Source organism: Rhineura floridana, chromosome 6 (assembly GCF_030035675.1).
Source record: "Rhineura floridana isolate rRhiFlo1 chromosome 6, rRhiFlo1.hap2, whole genome shotgun sequence".
Classification (NCBI taxonomy): domain Eukaryota; kingdom Metazoa; phylum Chordata; class Lepidosauria; order Squamata; family Rhineuridae; genus Rhineura; species Rhineura floridana.
In genome coordinates, this window is record NC_084485.1 from 33,712,314 (window position 1) to 33,731,565 (window position 19,252).

Consider the following 19,252-nt stretch of genomic DNA (forward strand, 5'->3'; position numbering starts at 1 on the left):
ATTTGTTAATGCCTTCTTCCACAACAATAGACATCCCTAGGAACCAATCAGCATGAAAGGGGAGAGTGTTAGCTACCAAGAAGAGTCTTCTCAGTGGCAGGCTCTTCCTTTCACTCTGATTGGCTCTAATCAGTAGGAAAGGACAAGGAAGCATGTTAGAAGACTCTTCTCAGTGACTAACACATTCCCCTGTCATGCTGATGGGTACATAGGGTGCTGGAGATATAGGGACCCTACTTGGACCCTGCTCCCCAAAACACAAAGGATCTAACACCCCCCCCCAAGATCCTGGACAACTATACTCCTGATTGGGTGCATAGAACTGCAGATTGTGTGCATATGATTGGACAGTATCTTCTACATTAGCCATTCTTCCTTTCATGCCTTAGTTCAATAATCATGCCACTCTAAGCACATGCCACAAAGCATTTTGAATCTATCGATGCAGGTTGTGTTTGTGTAGCTGGATAGCCTTTCCGTTTAATAATGCATTCCTAAAAATATGTTGAAACCTCTAAGTGAAAGCAGTCTGTTTTTCCCCTTTGCCCTTTTCAATCCCACTCAATGTATGATGGGACCGGATAGAAATTCCTCTTTGTAAACACATTTATATGCCTGAATAAATTGTTTTGAAAAACTGAAGAAAGCTTCTGAAAATGTGTCTTGCCTCTTTACTCACCAGATACACAGGGCTGCTGAAAACACCCAGGACCTAAAGGCTGAAAAGCAAGTGGTAAGATATTCTTTCCTATTTGACTAAACATTTCTCATATGTAAATGGAATGGATGGATTCTGCTCTCTCAGCCAAAGTTCTGTGGAACTGAGTCCCAAAGGCAAAGTGATGGATGAATCTGTCAATTTTGATTTTTCTCATTTTTTTCTAGTCTTAAGTTATGTTCTTCACATTTCCATATCAGTTGGCAAATTTTTGTTTTAAAAGTCCTCATGAAAATTCATCAGTGTCTTAGTGTGAATTTCTCCTAATATACACTTTTTTGTATGCATTTTTGTCTGATGTACACATTTTTGCAGAGCAATTTTCCTTAATGCAATACATTCTTGTATGTTACTTTCACTAACATAGGCATTCTTATGCATACTTCACCCTAGAATATAAACTTTGGTACACATTTCTTGCTGGAAAACTGCACTGCAAAATTTGGAGAACTGCTAAGTTTGAACAATGGTCAATTCACTTATTCTTTTGGAAAATGCAAATTAGGTAAGTTCATCTTTCAATGCAAACTGATTCAAATTTCTCCCCCATCCCAAGGCATGATTAAAATTTGGTCACAGACACACAAATCTGGGAGAGGTGAAAGCACCAGCTCAAGATTTTTCTCTTTCCTGAGTGATAGAAGGTTCCAGGGAGCTGCCTTTTCCAGGGTCAATTTCCAGCTGTCCCCTATTTATTTATTTTATTGTATTTAAAATATTTATGCAGTGCCCCTCACTATCAAATTTCAGGGCAATTTACAAAACATGTTAAAAATGACATTTATATTTATATACCACTTAATCAAAAACCAAAACCTCTAAGTGGTTTACATTAAACAGGCATTCAAAATATCTATAAAAACAGACTTTAAAACAATAAGCATAATAAACTTAGAAAAATATAGATAATGGGCATCATGCAATGCTATGCAAGTGATGTTCACTTCGTGCAACAGAACTTACTTTCCTCTCTGTGCGCACCCCCAACATCTGCTCTGGGAACAAATTCTGAAGGTGCACAGGGGCCTGTAGAAGAAAGCAGAGGAAGGGGAAATTCTGTTGCTGAAGCAGAGCAGCACCATTGGATACAACCCCAAATCAACACATTTTTAACATTACATGTCTGGGTAAGTTTTAAAACAAAGATACATAAGAAAATTACATGTCTGGGTAGGTTTGATGAAACAAAAGTGTCTAGCCAGCATCAAAAACAGTACAACAAAGGGGCCTGCCTAGATGTAAAACAGTGACTCAAAATAATCAGTACAATAAAATAGAAAGTTTGAAAATTGTAAAACATATATTGCTTTATAAGATGTTTTTAAAGCTTTTTTTGAAGGATGTTGTTAAAGATGTTTTGTTTTAATATGTTTTTAAAAAATCTTTTGTTTCAATATATTTTAAAGTCTGTTTTTGAAGATGTTTTAGAGTGTTTTTAGTGTTTTTGTTTGCCGCCCTGAGCGCCTTCTAGGAGGAAGGATGGGATATAAATGTAAGAATAAATAAAATAAGTAAATAATATCACGCAGAGCAAGGGATTCAAATCAGCATGTGCTTGAGAGAAGGAATTAGATGCCAAATACAATTAAAGTTGGTGCCCCTTGTACCTCATTTCAGGGGAGAGGGATTCCGAAGGCTGGGAGCACAACTGAAAAGGCCCTCCCCCGGTTGCCACAAGATGTACATGTGTGTTTATTTTATAATATCTGTCCCTTATTATGACCGTAAGACAGATTTGTGGGCAGGGATGTTGTATTGGAAGCATTACAGCTACATAATACAGAGGAAGCACTCTGAACTCTTGAAAGTGTAGTACCAGGGATGGGAAACCTGTGGCTTTCAACTCCCATCATCCCCAGCTAGCATAGCCAATGGTCAACAACATCTGAAGGGTGCCATGCTCCCAATGCCTGCACTATAGGGTGTCCAGCCTTAGTATGGCTGCATGTCATCCAGTTGCCCAACACAGCTCCCACAAATTTGGTTTGGAATTGGGTAAATGGATAGTAGTGGGGGGGATGACAACAGAAATGGGCAAGATATAGTTGCCTTCCCTGCTTTGAGGTCCCACTGTTGTCAGAGAGACAATAAATTTACATGGGGAAAAGCTGATGGTATATTTCCAGGACCAGAGGGTACTCAGAATAATATAAATGAAGGGACCATATGAAATGGGGCAGAGGGAATCAACCTTGTAGCCAGGGTGGAGCAAATGGGTGCACCACCCCACTAGAGCTGTGCTTCACCCTCCCCCCCGGCTTGTTGGGGGGGGGTTGGACAATTGCCTTTTTAATTTGTGACATGACTGACAATGATAGCTGCTTGTTTTAAGAACAGGAGCAACAGGACCCTCTGAAAAATTCAGTGAATAAGGCAGAGTGAGTGCACAGCACAGCAAAATCCTCATGTGGAAGAGCCCCAGAAGTCTGCTCACTCTCTGATGATGAATTTTTCGTGATTGTTAGAAGAATAAGCAAACTTGTATGTTCCCTTGTAAAAAGGAAGTTCCCTTTAAGGGATATTTTGGGGGATATCCCTATGTAGTTGTTTATCATGATGTAACTTCCTAATGGGTGGGGCTAATTACTTTTGTCCTGGATATTAGCAGATTCCTGCATATCCACCATTGCCAGGGCCGGATTATCCATTAGGCTTAGTAGGCTGAAGCCTAGGGGCCCAGAGCTCTTGGGGACCCGTGATCCATGGAAGCAGGACAGGAGCTGCGGATCTCAGGACAATAGCTTCCGAACCGCCCGCCATTCCCCCGATTCACTTACCTTTCTCTCCACTGTTTTTTGCAGTTTGCCATCAATCAAGATGGCGGCCGAGGTTTCCCTAAGGGGCTGAAGCCTCTGCCGCCATCTTGGTTGATGGCATGCATGCGTGCTACACGCACGCATTGCTGCCATCAACCAAGATGGTGGCAAAGGCTTCAGCCCCTTAGGGAAACTTTGGCCACCATCTTGATTGATGGTAAACCTGCATGTGCAGTGCATGCAGCCGCAAAAAAAGCAGAAAGGTAGGTGAAGTGGGGGGATGGGATGGGATGGGACGGGACGGCGGGCGGCTCAGAATCAGCCTAGGGGCCCTCCTCAGCTTAATCCTGCCCTGACCATTGCTACTACTTTTTACATCTGGGAGAGGCAGCACGGAAGATGCTCTCTCCTGAGAGCATCATTACCAAAGACTAATGGACTCCTAATCTTTCTACCTAAGCTACAGCCTATGTTTCCTGAACATATGAAAGGTCATGAGTAAACATTCTTTATCTTTTTACCTAAGAAGATTGTCTCTCTCATTATTTGTGTCTGAGGGAAAGGTGGGCTGGTTTTATTCTCATTCTGCTAGTTGTGTTCATATCTCTGCTAAGAAATAGGATTATGACACTGTTCCTATTTCATTTTTAAAATACCAAATAGTGATCACAATTGCCCTATAACTACTTACGTGATCCTGAAAAAACAGCCTATATGACCATTAAAGAGTTAAATATTAGAACTTTGCACCATCTACCTGTGTGAGTTTCTGCAAGACCTGCTCCCTGCATTTCTGGCTGATTTCCACCTGGCCTGGAAGGGCGGGGCCCTGTCTCTCTCCAGCTGCAAAAGCAGCAACTGCTGAAGGGGCCAGAGACCATCTACCTGTGTGAGTTTCTGCAAGACCTGCTCCCTGCATTTCTGGCTGATTTCCACCTGGCCTGGAAGGGTGGGGCCCTGTCTCTTTCCAGCTGCAAAAGCAGCAACTGCTGAAGGGGCCAGAGACCATCTACCTGTGTGAGTTTCTGCAAGACCTGCTCCCTGCATTTCTGGCTAATTTCCACCTGGCCTGGAAGGGCGGGGCCCTGTCTCTCTCCAGCTACAAAAGCAGCAACTGCTGAAGGGGCCAGAGACCATCTACCTGTGTGAGTTTCTGCAAGACCTGCTCCCTGCATTTCTGGCTAATTTCCACCTGGCCTGGAAGGGTGGGGCCCTGTCTCTCTCCAGCTACAAAAGCAGCAACTGCTGAAGGGGCCAGAGACCATCTACCTGTGTGAGTTTCTGCAAGACCTGCTCCCTGCATTTCTGGCTAATTTCCACCTGGCCTGGAAGGGTGGGGCCCTGTCTCTCTCCAGCTACAAAAGCAGCAACTGCTGAGGGGGCCAGAGACCGTGTGTGTGTATGTGTGCGTGAACCTGCTGCTCGGGATGTCTATAGACTACTGGGGTTAGTTGTTTTTTAGTTGTTTTGGGGGTCAAGATTTAATTTTGGAGATTCATTTTTGCTGTTATTTGGACTATAGCATATTTTTGTTAAACACTGTTGTGAAGTGTGTGGGGATTGTTTAATTGTATATTTATTGAGATGTTCTCATTAGTTTGTTGTTTATTATTATTGTTTGGCTACTTATATACTGTGTATATTTACATGTTAAAAATAAAAATGCTACTTATTTGCTGGGAAATTGAAGATTTTTATCTAGGCCTTTTTATAAAGTGTTTGGTTCTCTTATTGTGACACATTTAAATGTTTTTTCTTTTCTTTTAATAATGTTATTTGTTATTTAATTTTGAGAATTGCATTATTGTATTTATGCTTTATGATGTGTTATATTCGTGTTTTTGTAAGCTGCCTTGAGGGCCTTTTGGGCATAAGGCGGGATATAAATTTAATAAATAATAAATTTAATAAATAATAATTATGGGCTAGAGTTATATTCCAACTCTTGGACTTTCCTTTGCTTTACTTTTTATTTTCTGTTTCAGGTATGTTCCCTACCCAGCCAGCAATAAAGAAGCATGTTTGCCTGCAGGAAGAAGAGTTTGTTTATTCTGTAGTTATTAGAATGAGCAGAGTAGGATTGGGTGATTATTGCTAAAGGGTGAAATACAGAAATAACAAAGTGATCTGAAAAAATATCTGTCCTAAGTTACTCTTCGCTCTTTTAAGGCACTCACTATACTCACAATTATAGTGGCTATTTTTTCTTTTTCTTGAGTACTTGATAATAAAATGATGAAAACAGCTCTGGAGAAATAGAAACACTGCTGTGCACACTACAGTTATCTGGCTAGCTGGCCACCTAAGCTGAAACTCAGGCCTAATTTCTGATTTTTCCAATATGTGCAGCTCAGCCTGAGGTCTTTTCGGGGTTTCTGGGCAGAAAAATCAACCCACCAACACATTAAAAAAAATCCAACTGCTTTCCAAAATTAGTGTCCAATCTCTTGGTTAATCCTTTATATAGCAATCCTTTATATAGTTTAAAAGTTTCCCTTGATTGTCCAACAGGAAAGAAACTCTAAAGATCAGGAACAAGACTAGAAGGAGGGACCCTCAAGGAGGAGTTAACACCTTTTGGTATCCCCCTGTTCACTGTATCCTTACCATCCTTTTTTCCTATGAAACAAAAAGATATACCAGTCATTTAATTCCTAGTGTATATACTAAATGTTCTGTTAACCTGACCTTTGCATAGCTCATTATGTAAGTTAACACACACTCTGCATGGAAGAGTAAGGGGAAGGTCATTGCCTTTCCCTTTCCCTGGCCTAGTCTTTACATCCTCTCCATCAGTGGGGGAGGGGTGTTGGCTGGCGCTATGCACCCCCTCCCAATGCCCTACTTAGAAATGTGGCTGCCCCACCAAACATGGAAGGCTGCAGAGCTGGAAGGAACAATATTTTCTGCAAGTACCCATCTTTTGTTCTCTATTCAAATTATATCCCCCCACCAAGAAAACAGCATATCCAGAGTATTTTTGTAGCTTTTGAAACACATGCCTCATAATAACAATAACAATATTATCAATATGGGATAGGCAGGATTTTCTTTTTCTTTTTAGCAAAGAGTTTTGCGATTTTGTATATCAAGTTTTAACAAAGAAAAAGATATTGGGGAGATTAAGATGGATTAGCCGTGTGCATTCAGACTGCACCTTACAGGAATAGAGCTATTTCATATACAGACCACTCCCAAATGTTGCTTTTACTTATCCATTGTTCTGCACATGCCACTGTTATTATGATCATCTCATCATCTACTAAGGGAGACAGAATTATCTTTGGGCTACAGGAATGAAAACAGAGAAGAGTAGCAAGGACAAACTCATTACAGGAAAGAAAAGGATTTTCAACACCAGATACTATGGGTACAAATTATATTTAGTTAAAAGAAGCAAATGCATTCAATTTTGGTAATGAATACCAAACCAATTATATTTCATAAATAGTTTCTTTAAGTCAAAGAAAGGACAAGATTCTTCAAAGGGTGTTTCATGCTTTTTACTTGGGAAGGCTGCCACAAAGACTATTAAATCTGTGGCATTTTCAATTTCAATTACCTTTGATGATATAGTGCGTGGTTCTTGACACATCAGTGTAATTTTGTGTGTGTGGGGTGAAACTACAATTGAAATTAAATTGTCATGTATATCTTTTGTTTTGACACGAAAAAGTCCTCAGTTAAACTAATTGTATATAAATCCTGTTTGTTATCTAAATGTGTGTTTGGAAAAAAACTTAATTGTCATTTAATGAAATATTGATTCCTTTTAGATAGGACCAAAAACCCTAGCTAAGAGCTGCCTAAAGAATAAAGAACCACTGTGTCAAATCTGTGAGAAAAGTGAGAAGTGTAAATAGGACAAAGAACAGTTCTTGAATGGTGTGTAAGTTAGTTCTTGGTGAGCTGATGATCAACATGTAGGATGTGAGAGCCAGCGAGGAGTAGCGGTTCAGCCATGCAGCTCCCTGGGTGACCTTGGGCGAGGCACTCTCTCTCAGCCTAACCTACCTTGCAGGATTGTTGGGAGGATAGAATCTGGAAGGGGAGAACCATGTTTGGATGCCACCTCAAGATGCTTGGAGGAGAGGTGGGATATTATTTATTATTTATTTATTAGATTTATATCGCCCTTTCTCCCAGTAGGAGCCCAGGGCAGGATATAGATGTAATAAAGAAATAAAGAAACGAATATATACTTTGACAAGGCCCCATCTCCTGCCTTTTGATTGGGGAGGAGGACCTCAGGCCAGGAGTCACAATGTGGCCCTCCAAGCCTACCTCTCTGGCCCTTGGGATCCTTCTTAAGTCAGACCCTCTCTGCGGCCAAACCCATTCTTCCCAGGCAATGCCCCTCTTTGGCACTGCTTCACACCCAGCTTGAATGTTTTCTGGAACATTGTTTTCTGGAATGGGCCCTTGAACTCTGATCATGCCTCTTGCTTCCTAGATGGAGGACAGAGAGGGGTGTGCGAGAGTGTCTAGAAATGAGCCACTGTACAAAGATCAAATTTACATCTGTTCTGCTTTTGCCTCTGGCCCCATCGACAGGCAAATCTGGAAATTTCTATGTCCCTCCGTTTCTCATTTTTCCAATATTAAGTTCATTTTGCCACATTTCTGTGTCAGTATGTGATTTATTTATTTTTTTAAAAGTCCTCATGAAAATTCATCACCATTTGAGTGCAAAATTCTGCTAATATATACATTTATGTATGTAATTTTGCAAAACAATTTCCCATAATATGCATTTTTGTATGTTCTTTTCACCAATATATGCATTCTTATACACACTATCCTAGAATATGCATTTATGTACACATCAATTGACTGGAGAACTGCTCTGGAAAATCAGAGAATTCCAAATTTTGATGGGTGTCTGTGTTTCAGTTCACGTATTGTTTTGGAAAGTTTAGTTTTAGTTTATAGTTTATTTATATACCACTTTTTGGGCGAAAGTGAGAATTTGGTAGGTTTGCCTTTAAATGCAAACTAAACTGAATTTCTCCTCCATCCCTACCTATGACTGGTATGTGGGCCCCTTGGAAGGGTGTCCACAAGGGAATGGCCTTCAAGCTGGAAAGGGCTCCCCGCCCCTGCTTTAGATGATCAGAACCTCAGTTCTAGGCAGACAATGCCATATGCACATGCAGATTCACTGGATGTATGGAGTGGGAGCAGGACCACAACATCTGATCCCTGCCACTGGCATTGCTGCACCCACTGGGTGCAACCCCAACCTCTGTGTGCTCAATGCTGTGAAAGGGGCTCTACACATGTAAAATGAAGTGCATGAAAGGTTGTCACACAGAGGAGGGCCAGGATCTCTTCTTGATCGTCCCAGAGTGCAGGACACGGAATAATGGGCTCAAGTTGCAGGAAGCCAGATTTCGACTGGACTAGAGTTATACGTCAATGGAACCAATTACCTAGAGAGGTAGTGGGCTCTCCAACACTGGAGACATTCAAGAGGCAGCTGGACAGCCATCTGTTGGGAATGCTTTGATTTGGATTCCTGCATTGAGCAGGGGGTTGGACTTGATGAACTTATAGGCCCGTTCCAACTCTACTATTCTATGAAAACTCCTCCATGTGATTGGAAACCCCAATTATGCAGTAGTGGCAGCTTGTGGCTCCATTTCAGTGAGGCAGTGGAATCCAGACTTTGGACAGCTTCTTGAAAATTCAGACTAACACCTGGAGTGGATTCCACTGCCCCTCTGACATGGAGCCGCCAGCCACCATTGGTGTGCAGAGTTCCATGATCACACAGACAGTGTATGTGCCTGTATGTGTCTTAGCAACATAAGAACACAGGAAGCTGCCTTATATTGAGTCATTGGGTCCATCTAAGTCAGTACTGTCTACACTGACTGGCAGTGGCTCTGCTGGGATTCAGAAGGGTCTCTCCTAGTCCTGCCTGGAGATGCTGGATATTGAACCTGGAACCTTCTGCATGCAAAGCAGGTACTCTACCACTGAGTCATAGCCCCATAAGACCTTGCACCTTGTGCTAAATGTGTGGATATGGGGGGGGACTCCAATATCAATGGGGTCTCCAGGAGTGCTTCCACTCCTTTCTTCATGCATTTAATAAATGTATTGGGAGAGCAGGGAATGTCTGCACATACCCTTTGTCAAATCTGTTCTTTGTCATGTCAAGAGCTTGGATTTTGAGATGTCAACATCAACCAAATCTTTCTGGAAAAACCACTTCTCCCATTCATTTCAGATCTTTTGTGAGGATAACGTTAGCTGAGAGATTGTTCTTGCTAACATTTGAAAAGGATGTCAGTGCTGAATAGGAGAGCTGTGAAAATAATGCCATCAGTGACTGAATCTATTCTAGCCTGTACAATGATGTTTATTGAGTAACACATGTGTTGTCAGTGTTACATTCCCTCCAGCCACTGGGTAATAGTACACAATTCATCTTCAATTGACTTTTTAGCTAAAACACCACCCAAAATCGATCTCTAGCTTTGCTAATATAAAATTGCCATTTTTTTCCTTTTACTTCTGCCCTCTGTCAAACTAGGAACTCAGTTAAGGTTGTTTCCAGACAACCTGTTTAATGAGCATTCACCTGATTTGTTTGTAAGACTAGATGTTGCATCAAAGCAATTGTTACTCCACACTTTCCAGTGCATTTTCCCATCACTTTCCTTATTGCAGAAAGTCCGGTCTTTTTGGGAAGTGGGTTTGTTTAACAAAAGCTCCAAATCAGCTTTAATTGCCTGGCCTGAATTCGCCAGGATGTGGTTGAATCCCACCTGAAAATAACGAGAGTCTGGAAGTGCTCTTAGACTGGAGAGAGATCTGGGTAACTGCTTAGCATAATATTTTCAAAAATGGAGTCAGCCATTGCTTCTTCGTCCCAGAATCCTCAGTGTAACCTGATCCCTGCAAACCCTAGTCTGGGGACACTTCCATGCAGCAGCTTATTGTGGACTCAGTGCTGCTCATGCATGCAAGTTTTGTACACTGTCCACATGACATTATCTTCATCAAAATGACATTCCATATTATTTTCCTGTTCAATCCAGATTTGCCATTTCTGTGAAAAATCTGGTAAGTCAAACACCACCACCACCCGCCGCAGAAATGGTAAATTTGGATTAAATGAGGGAGGGGGGAAATGGGGAAAAAAGTTTGATGAGGATGATGCCATGTAGCCACTACGCAAAACTTGTATGCATGTGCAGCCCTATACGAAAATGCTATGTGAAAGTGCCCCAGTTCAATCAGTCTGCAATCTCCACCTTGAAAGTGAGTCTAAATGCATGCTTTACAGAAGGGCTAGGAACCTTTGGTCCTCCAGATGTTGTTGGACTCCAACTCCCATCACCTATTATTTTTCCCTTGGGAAATAATCTGGAGATCCAAGTCCAAACAGAGGTAATGAGATTAAGTTGAAGCATTAATTGGTCTGTAACAAGTTATCAAGTCACCAACACCAGATGCTATACTTTCAAGAGTTCATAGTACTCAAATATGAAATCATTGATCATCTAAGAAAAGTATGCAATGTGACTAAAATTGGCCAACGGCTTCATTACCAGAGGATTGCAATGCAGCCACTGTAAGCTAGCCATGGTGAAGCCATTTCTTAAAAAGTGGTGCATTTGCGTGGCATGTGGTTATAAACCTAAATTCTGCCCTATATCATTACATTTAAAACATTATTAAAGCTAGAAATGTTAAACATAGAAGAAGAACAAGCTTTGTGGAGAATGAATGAGCATGGTTTCTAAAGAGCAAGTTCTGCCTCACCAACATTTTGGAGTTCTTTAAGAGAATCTATCAACATATGGATAGGAGTGAGCCAATCACTATTATATACTTGGACTTCCAATTAGCTTTCTGATGAAGTCTGTACTCAAAAGCTCCTGAGTAACCTATGGCACTCCTAATTAACTTCTATTTTTATAGATAAAGATGGTTGTTTTCTCTACCCTCCTGCCCAGCAGCATCTTTGACTATTGGCCATGGTGCTTGGGACTGATGAGACATGGAATCTAACATCTGGCCTGGTCCAGTAGAGCTGTTATCATGTCTCTCATTCAGAAATGCAAACAGAGCCACCATCTGTCAGGAATTCATCTTCAACTCAGGGATGGACAACGTCTGTTGAGGGTAATCTGTCAAAGGGAGTGCCTGCCAGGAGTGATCACTGCTGAAGCCAAAGATGGGCAGAATCAGTCTGATTCCCTTTCTCCCACTATTCTTCCCCCCACAGCAGGCTGCCAGGTAGGGTTGCCAGGTCTCCAGTCCTTGCCCGGAGACTCTGGATTTTTGGGGTCCTTTCTGGGTCTCTGAGTGAGTCACCTTAATCTCTAGACTCTCGCTTTCATCTTTGTAAAAAAATAAGTTTCTAGGTGGTCTGGTTCATAAGATAAACACCAAAAAGTCAGCCGAACCCCCCCACAACTTCTGTTGAACAAGCTCGTAGCTGACTACTCTAACCCTGCACTTTCAGGTTTGTAGCCGATACGTGAAGTCAGGTTTGTGATTGACAAGGGATTTGTTGACCTCTAGGCAGTAGCTTGACACCATTGCAAGGCCAGAAAACTGTTTTTTCCCCTGCTTATGTGAAAATCTCATCAATTGGGTAAGTATATAGCTTTCAGCAATACCAAAAGTCTTGTATGCAGGAGTCAAACAAGTTTAAATTTTCCTGGCCTGTTGAGGAGGGCAGTGTTTTGAAAACCTTCCCAATATGAAGCTTTCATCCAATACTCGCTTTTCTGGGAGTAAAGCTGTAAGGCTAATCTCACATACCCAGAGTAAACCCCATTGAATGCAGCAGGATTTACTTTTGAGTAGACATGGTTAGGATTGTGCTGTAAATCAGTGGGACTTTTGAGTGAACATGGCAAAGAATTGTCTTTGTGTTGTAAATCTTTCTCTTCCCCTCCAATCCTATTTTTTAAAACAATTAGTCTGGAGTTACCGTGATGTCACTACTTTTATTATATAGGAAACTAATACTGCTTATATATTTTTTAAAAAAATGTTCTGCAATGACCAGCTGGTTTTGACAACAAACTATTATATGGGATGTATATATTTTTACATCCCCAGTGTATGTGTGTGTATGTAGTCTTCCCAACAACCCTGTGAGGTAGGATTGGTGATTGGAAATGAAGGCAGCTTACAACAAAAAATAAATCTAAAATCCAATAACCATAAAAACAAGTATAAACAGTTGCAAAACAGCTTAAAGTGGCATGATTCTGAATTTTGGTTTGGGTGAGGGAAGTTCCTTATCACTTGAGCCTTCAGGTCTTGGCATGCTTCCCTGTTTGAGTATACCCCACTGAATACATTGGGACTTGCTTCTGAATAAACAAACATAGGATTGCACTAAAATATCTTTAGAGGTTGTGTAAATAATAAACATATTTGACAGTCATGCTTATATAAATTATTTCTTCATACTATGTTCCAATAAGTATCTGATTTCACATTATGGTTGTACATTATTTTCATCTGAAGGGCAGATTAGGGTGAGAGATGGTAAATAACCCATGGTCACAGGGAATGAGCTGCAGCTCAATGGTAGGGCATATGCTTCGCATGCAAAGGTCCAAAATTAAATTTCTGGAAAAGACTATTGTCTGGAATCCTCGAAAGCAAATGCTAGTCCGTGTCATCAGTACTGAGCTAGATGGTATCAATTATGGCCTGAGTCGGTATAAGGCAGATTCCTTTGTTCCTAAAAGTGGAAAGAGACCCAAGGGCCACAGTGACTCCAAAATTTATTTACGTATTTTATTTACAACACTTATATACTGCTTTATTGTAAAAAAAATCTCAAAGTGGTTTATAGAAGGAATTAAAACAATAAAATTATTGGCAAACAATGTTAAAGACAGGTATTTAAATACATTCAAAATAATAAAACCAACAATGAGTTAAAAAACAGATAAAAACACAATAGCTTCCACCTGCCTGGGTTGTTGTTGTTATATGCCTTCAAGTTGATTACGACTTATGGCGACCCTATGAATCTTTTTGGATATATTCATAGGGTTTTCATGGTAATTGGTATTCAGAGGTGGTTCACCATTGCCTTCCTCTAAGCCTACGGCACCAGGTATTCCCAGGCGGTCTCCCATCCAAGTACTAACCAGGTCTGACCCTGCTTAGCTTCCTAGATCAGACGAGATCAGGCATGTTCAGGGTAGCAAGCACCTGCCTGGGTAGGCTTGCCTAAAGAAAAATGTTTTTAGCAGGTGCTAAAAAGAGTACAATGAAGGCATCTGCCTAATGTCAATAGCTAGGGAGTTCCAAAACATACGTGCTCCCACACTAAAGGACTGATTTCTTACAAAAGCAGAACAAGTACTGTGTGGCACCTGTAGGATACCTTGAACTTGGCCTGGTAGCAAATTGGCAACCAGTGCAGATTTCAGAGCAGAGGTATTATGTGCTGATAGCGTCTTACTAATATCAGCAATCATGCCACAGCATTCTGCACCAACTGCAGCCGCTCAGGTCAGGTTGTGCTGCATGGGGATTTCTGTGATCTTGGCTGACTGGCTGCAAGGATTTTTTTTTAGTTTTGGTTTTTGGTTAGGAATCCTGACTGCTTGTGGGATGGTGAGTTTTCTGCCTTACTCATAGGAATTTTGTTGTGGTTTGTATGGTATTGCATTTAGGAAATCATTGCTGTCTTTTGTTCTTTTTTTATTTGCATTTCATTTACCTTTAACCTCACTCCCTTACATCCATAGAAGTAATAACCGTGGTTCCATGCATTCAGCTCAAACTACTTAAACCCACTGATGATGCACCATGTTGGTTGCATGACGGTTTGTTTCTTGCCCAACAGTGGTAAAAGAGAATTCACATACTGGGAAGCGTGGCTGCAGTTGATGTTCCCAAGCTGCTGTCTGTGAAGACAAAACAAACCATGTGCATTTTCTCTCTGTTAGTTTATTATTCACTGGAACTGGGTTGGCTGTCAAAGTGAGTTTATAGCAGCCCACGGGATAGACAGAAAAGGGTAGAGAATCTTCTTACTCATTACTCAGACCTCTTTCTGAAGAGAAGGGTCAAATCTGTAAAGAAATTTGGAGCAGCCATGCTAAAATGTAGGGGCAAGGCATTCCAAGCAGGGAGTTGCCAACCTTTCTTGGATATGGATATCTTTGCTGAGGTTCCCTAGCCAAGCTTTACCAACAGCACGATCCTAACCATATCTACTCAGAAGTAAGTCCTATTGAGTTCTATGGGGCTTAGTCCCTTAGTAAGTGTGTTTAGAATTGCAGCTATTGGGGGCATCCATTTTTACTCCTGAGTGCTCCCATCTAACATTTTCACAACACTAGGCACCTACAATGGCCTTCTGGTGACTGGTCTGGCCTGAGGCACTTAAACCCTTCTTGCCAGAAGCAAGTAGACTAAATTAAATGTTCTCTACCCAGGCTCCATCTTTTAGCTAAGATTCTGTCTTAATTTCCAATCAGAGAAATGTTTTTGACTTGTATGCTCCAAGCAAATGTGGCTGGTGCTTAATGTATCATGCTTAATGACATCAATTTGGCCTGCCCCTGTGATGTCACTCGGGTCCACCCCCATGTTGTCACTCAGGCCCGCCCCATGACATTACTAGGGCCCGCCCCTGAAATCTCAGGTTTTGGGATGCTTCTTACCTGGCAACCCTACTGCCAGGGGAGGAGCAGATCACACATGCCACAGCTCTGATCTGATTGCTTCTAGAGCGGGCTTTAAATTTTTGCTATTTTATTTATTATTTGTTTACAAAATTTCTAGGCCACCCTTCATCGCACATCTCTGGGCATTTTCCAACATAATAAATGTATTAAGTACTTTGACCAGTCTTTAATAAAATGCAGCAGGTCAGAAAGAAAAAGAAAACCTCAAAAACATTGGGCAGCATTAACCAATTTCCTCCAAAGGCTCAGGGGATGGATACGTTTTCACTTGGTGGTGGAAGCCCATCAGAGTTGCCACCATCTGCACTCCCCAGAGGAGGGAATTCCACAGTTGGGGCCCCACAATACAGATGGTATGCTCTGGTGTCACCACACAGCAGGCCAAGCCCACCAGGGGACAACAGAAAGATCCCCTGCCAACTGCAAAGCCCAGGATGGTTGGTATGGGAGGAGGCACTCAGAAAAATAGCTGGGCCCAGGGAAGGGCTGCATGAAATTAGGCCTAGGGCTGCATGAGCCCTCAAGTCCACAGGCTATTCACTTCTAGGAGTCTTGTTGTCAGGGGTCTTAGGGGTCTTAGACTCCTTACTTTTTTGGTAGCAGGGTCTCAGCAGGGTCCCTATGTCTCCAGGGTCCTATGAGCCAATCAGCATGAAAAGGGGATGTGTTAGCCACTGAGAAGACTCTTCTAACATGCTTCTTTGTCCTTTCCTGCTGATTGGAGCCAATCAGAATGAAAGGAGGTGAGTCAGCCACTGAGAAGACTCTTTCCAGTAGCAAACACTCTCTCCTTTCGTGCTTATTTGATCCTTCTCCTGTTGTTGTGGGAGAAGGCTTTAACCCAGCAGCAAAAAAGGGGGGAGGGGCATGGTTGTGTCTATCGGGAAGGGACCCTGCACTTCTGAATTTACTTAACTCCCTTTGATAAAACATGATTTGAGCATCCCGGACATCAATCCACCTAACAAAGGAAAAGGAGGGCTGTAACTCAGCAACAGAGCATCTGCCTTGCACGCAGAAGGTCCCAGGCTCAGTCCCTGGTGTCTCCATGTGGGGCTGGAAAAGCTCCTGCCTGAAACCCTGGAGAGATGCTGCCAGTCAGACTAGACAAGACTGAGCTAGATGGCCTAACGGCTTTGTGCAAGGCAGCTTCCTTTGTTCCTAACAAGAAGGAACTACTGCAGGAGATCCCAGCCCTTATAGTAGTGAGCTCCTACCCTTCCTCAAAGGAGCTCACGGGAGCTTGCACAGGTTTGCAGGGTGGGGGAAGGTCCATAGCTCAGTGGCAGAGGTTCAATCCCCAGCATCTCCAGGTAGGACTGGGAACGTCCACTGTATGAAGCCCTGGAGAGCTGCTGCCGGTCAGAGTGAAGAGTACTGAGCTAGATGATATGAACCAATGGTCTGATTATAAGGTAGTTTCCTGTGTCCCTAAGGGCACACACACCACAGGCAGGACTGTTTAGCAGGCCACAAAGGGCCACACTGCCACAAGTATGAGGCCACTTTGTTTCACCCAAGGGTGGCTTCATCAGCTGAGCAACAGGCAGAAATCAACAGGTGATTTTTTCCCCTGGTTTGGGGACACAGCACCGGGAAAGCTTTTCCTGTTGCACCTCTGCCTGTACTGTGGCTGTTAAAGGCACAGGACCCCCTGCCGGCTAGAACGATGGCCTGGATGGGCTCCAAGATGAAGGCCCTGCAGAGGGTTAGGGTATTGGAGAGCCTGAAGGACTGTGCTTGCGCCCTGAGGCAGGAGGAGGAGGCGGCGCAAGTGGGTGGGTTCAGCTCCCCCAGGTGGGTGGGTGGGCAGGTGGGAGGGAAAGAGAGGGAGAGACTCCCCTTAAGGATCCCCCTCCCCCCCGGCTCCTCATCCCACGCCGCCCTCGCCCTCCCCCGTCGAGGGGGCGCTAGGACCCCGCTGCTGGCAAAGGTGCTGCCCGGGTGCTGCGCTGCCCACCCCTCGATGGCAGGCGGCGGCTGAACGGACTGCGGCAGCTCCGGGTCCCCGTAAATACCCGCCGCGAGGGAAAGGCGGAAAGGCGAGACTTGGGAAGGGACAAGGAAGTCACTTGCCGGCGGCTCCCGCTCCGAGGCAGAGCCGCGCCCTCAGCTGCCTCGCCTGGCCTCGCCCCGCGCCGGACCCTCTTCGCTTCCAATGGTAAAGTTTCACTTTTCCCGGACTCCTTTCCTTCCTTCGGCTCCTTCTGCCTTGTTCTCCGGAGTCCTTTTTCTTTCTCCTTCTCTTTTCCCATCCCTCTTCTTTCTATCTTTCTCCCCCCCCCATCCTCTTCTTTTTGTCTCTTCTCCCCCCCTTCCCCTTTCTTCTCTGGCTTGGATTTACCAGCATGAAACGAGGCAGCGCAGAAAGCTTTTCAGCAGAGACGAGAGTGCAGCAGGGACGCGATTGCGGGCGGGCGTTAAAGCCCCTCTTGGTGCGTGTGCATTGATGAAACTCTCAAGTTTGGTTCGCGGCTGCAGCGAGACGCGTCGGGCGGTGCGGATGGTCCAGGGTGTGCGCCTGCCGTGCTCTTGGAGGGGGTGTGCCCATGTGCAGGTCAGTCCCGATCTAGCGCATATTTCACAAGGCAGGCGTTTCTTGGAGCAAAAGAAAAGCCCTGTCTCTTTCCCCCTCCACATACACACCGCAAGGCTGTCACACATCTGGTGGCGTGAGCTTCTGGACATGTGAGCCTGCCATATAGTGACTTGGACCGTTGGTCCAGCAATCTTCAACCTTTTCAGACCCACCTTTAACCCAGCCATGCATCTGGGGATCCATTTCTTGATTTATTTATTTTTATGATCGTATATTTGTTTGGTGGTGGTAGTGCTGCTGTCATGACGCACCCTAGATCAGGCCCATTAGTGGGTCCAGAGGACCCACCAGTTGAAGACCAATGATCTGTTTTGACTGGTGGGGTCTCAGGCTTTTCCTGTCGCCTACTTCCCTGACTATTTTATTGGAGATGACTTAGGACCCTCATGCGCTCTACTACTGAGCTGTGGCCATTCCCTATGTTCCACCGGCAGGGAAGATTCTTGCTGACATGTGTCAGCATCTGATGGATGTAGGTCTTTCCCATGAAAGCGAACATCACCAGAAATGTCTTGGTGCTACAACGCTCTGGACACACTCCTTGAAGGTTTCACAAGACTCTGGGCTGTGGCCAGTAGAGGTAAAAATATTCCTCAAGGGCTGCAGGGTGAAGAGAGGAGTGAGGTGAGAATAAGTAAGGACTGGCTCAGAAACTGCCTTTATCTAGGATGGAGCAATTTCTAGAGAGACAGGTGTATTAAGCTGCAATCCTATCCATGTCTATGCAGATCAGAAATCCTATTGAATTAAGTGGGGCGTATTCCCAGGTAAATGGGGTGGGATTGCAGCCTATTGCAGCAAAATTAACGAAGAGTCTTGTGGCATCATAAAGAGTAACCAATTTATTATGGCATAAGCTTTTGTGGTCTAGAGGCCATCAGATGCATTTGGGACTGGGTGGGGGGAGGGGAGATTGTAGAAAGTGAGATCAGAGGGAAATGAAATGCAAAAGCACAGGCAGTGACAAGTACAGTTGTTATCAGAGAACATTCACAGAGACTGTGCAGGTGACAATCCACACATTCTAGCATTGATTTTGGAGCAGGGCAGTGCTGGTGGCAGAGACGGAGTCATTTCTTATTAGAACAGAGTAATGGGAGCTTTCACTGCCTGCCCTTCTGCAGGAGAGGCTATGTTGGACTGTAGCAGCAGGAAGATGCTGTAACCATCACCCAGAGAAAGAGGTGGTGGAGCTGAAGCACTCATGGAGATCATACTCACTAATGTGGGAGCCCTGAACCCTTATTCTAGATACGGGTGTGGTAAGCTGTAATTACTTTGTGGTGAACTAAATGTAGTCTGTGCATGCTGAGAGGCACTCTTCCTGTGGTCAGATTAAACCCTAGGGTTCTGTGTCCTAGTTTTGTTGGGTCTTAGAACTTTCAAACGGAGGATAAATAAATAGTTTCTGATTGAATCATACTCAAAGTAGACGCATTGAAATCAATGGGCTTAAGCGAGTCATGGTTTCAATGATTCCACTAATTCCAAT

General features: G+C 43.5%; 1 protein-coding gene and 1 pseudogene across 1 annotated transcript in view; one reads left to right on the top strand and one right to left on the bottom strand.

Moving 5' to 3' along the window:
• Positions 1 to 13,561: 13,561 nt before the first annotated feature.
• LOC133388168 (5S ribosomal RNA) lies at positions 13,562 to 13,678 on the bottom strand (annotated as a pseudogene).
• Positions 13,679 to 17,054: 3,376 nt separating this feature from the next.
• Positions 17,055 to 19,252, top strand: part of LOC133386597 (thyrotropin-releasing hormone receptor-like) — a 63,067-nt gene continuing 60,869 nt past the window's right edge. The window contains exon 1 of the mRNA XM_061630289.1: positions 17,055 to 17,322. The gene's annotated coding sequence lies outside the window, so the exon portion shown is untranslated. The remainder of the gene's footprint in view (positions 17,323 to 19,252) is intronic.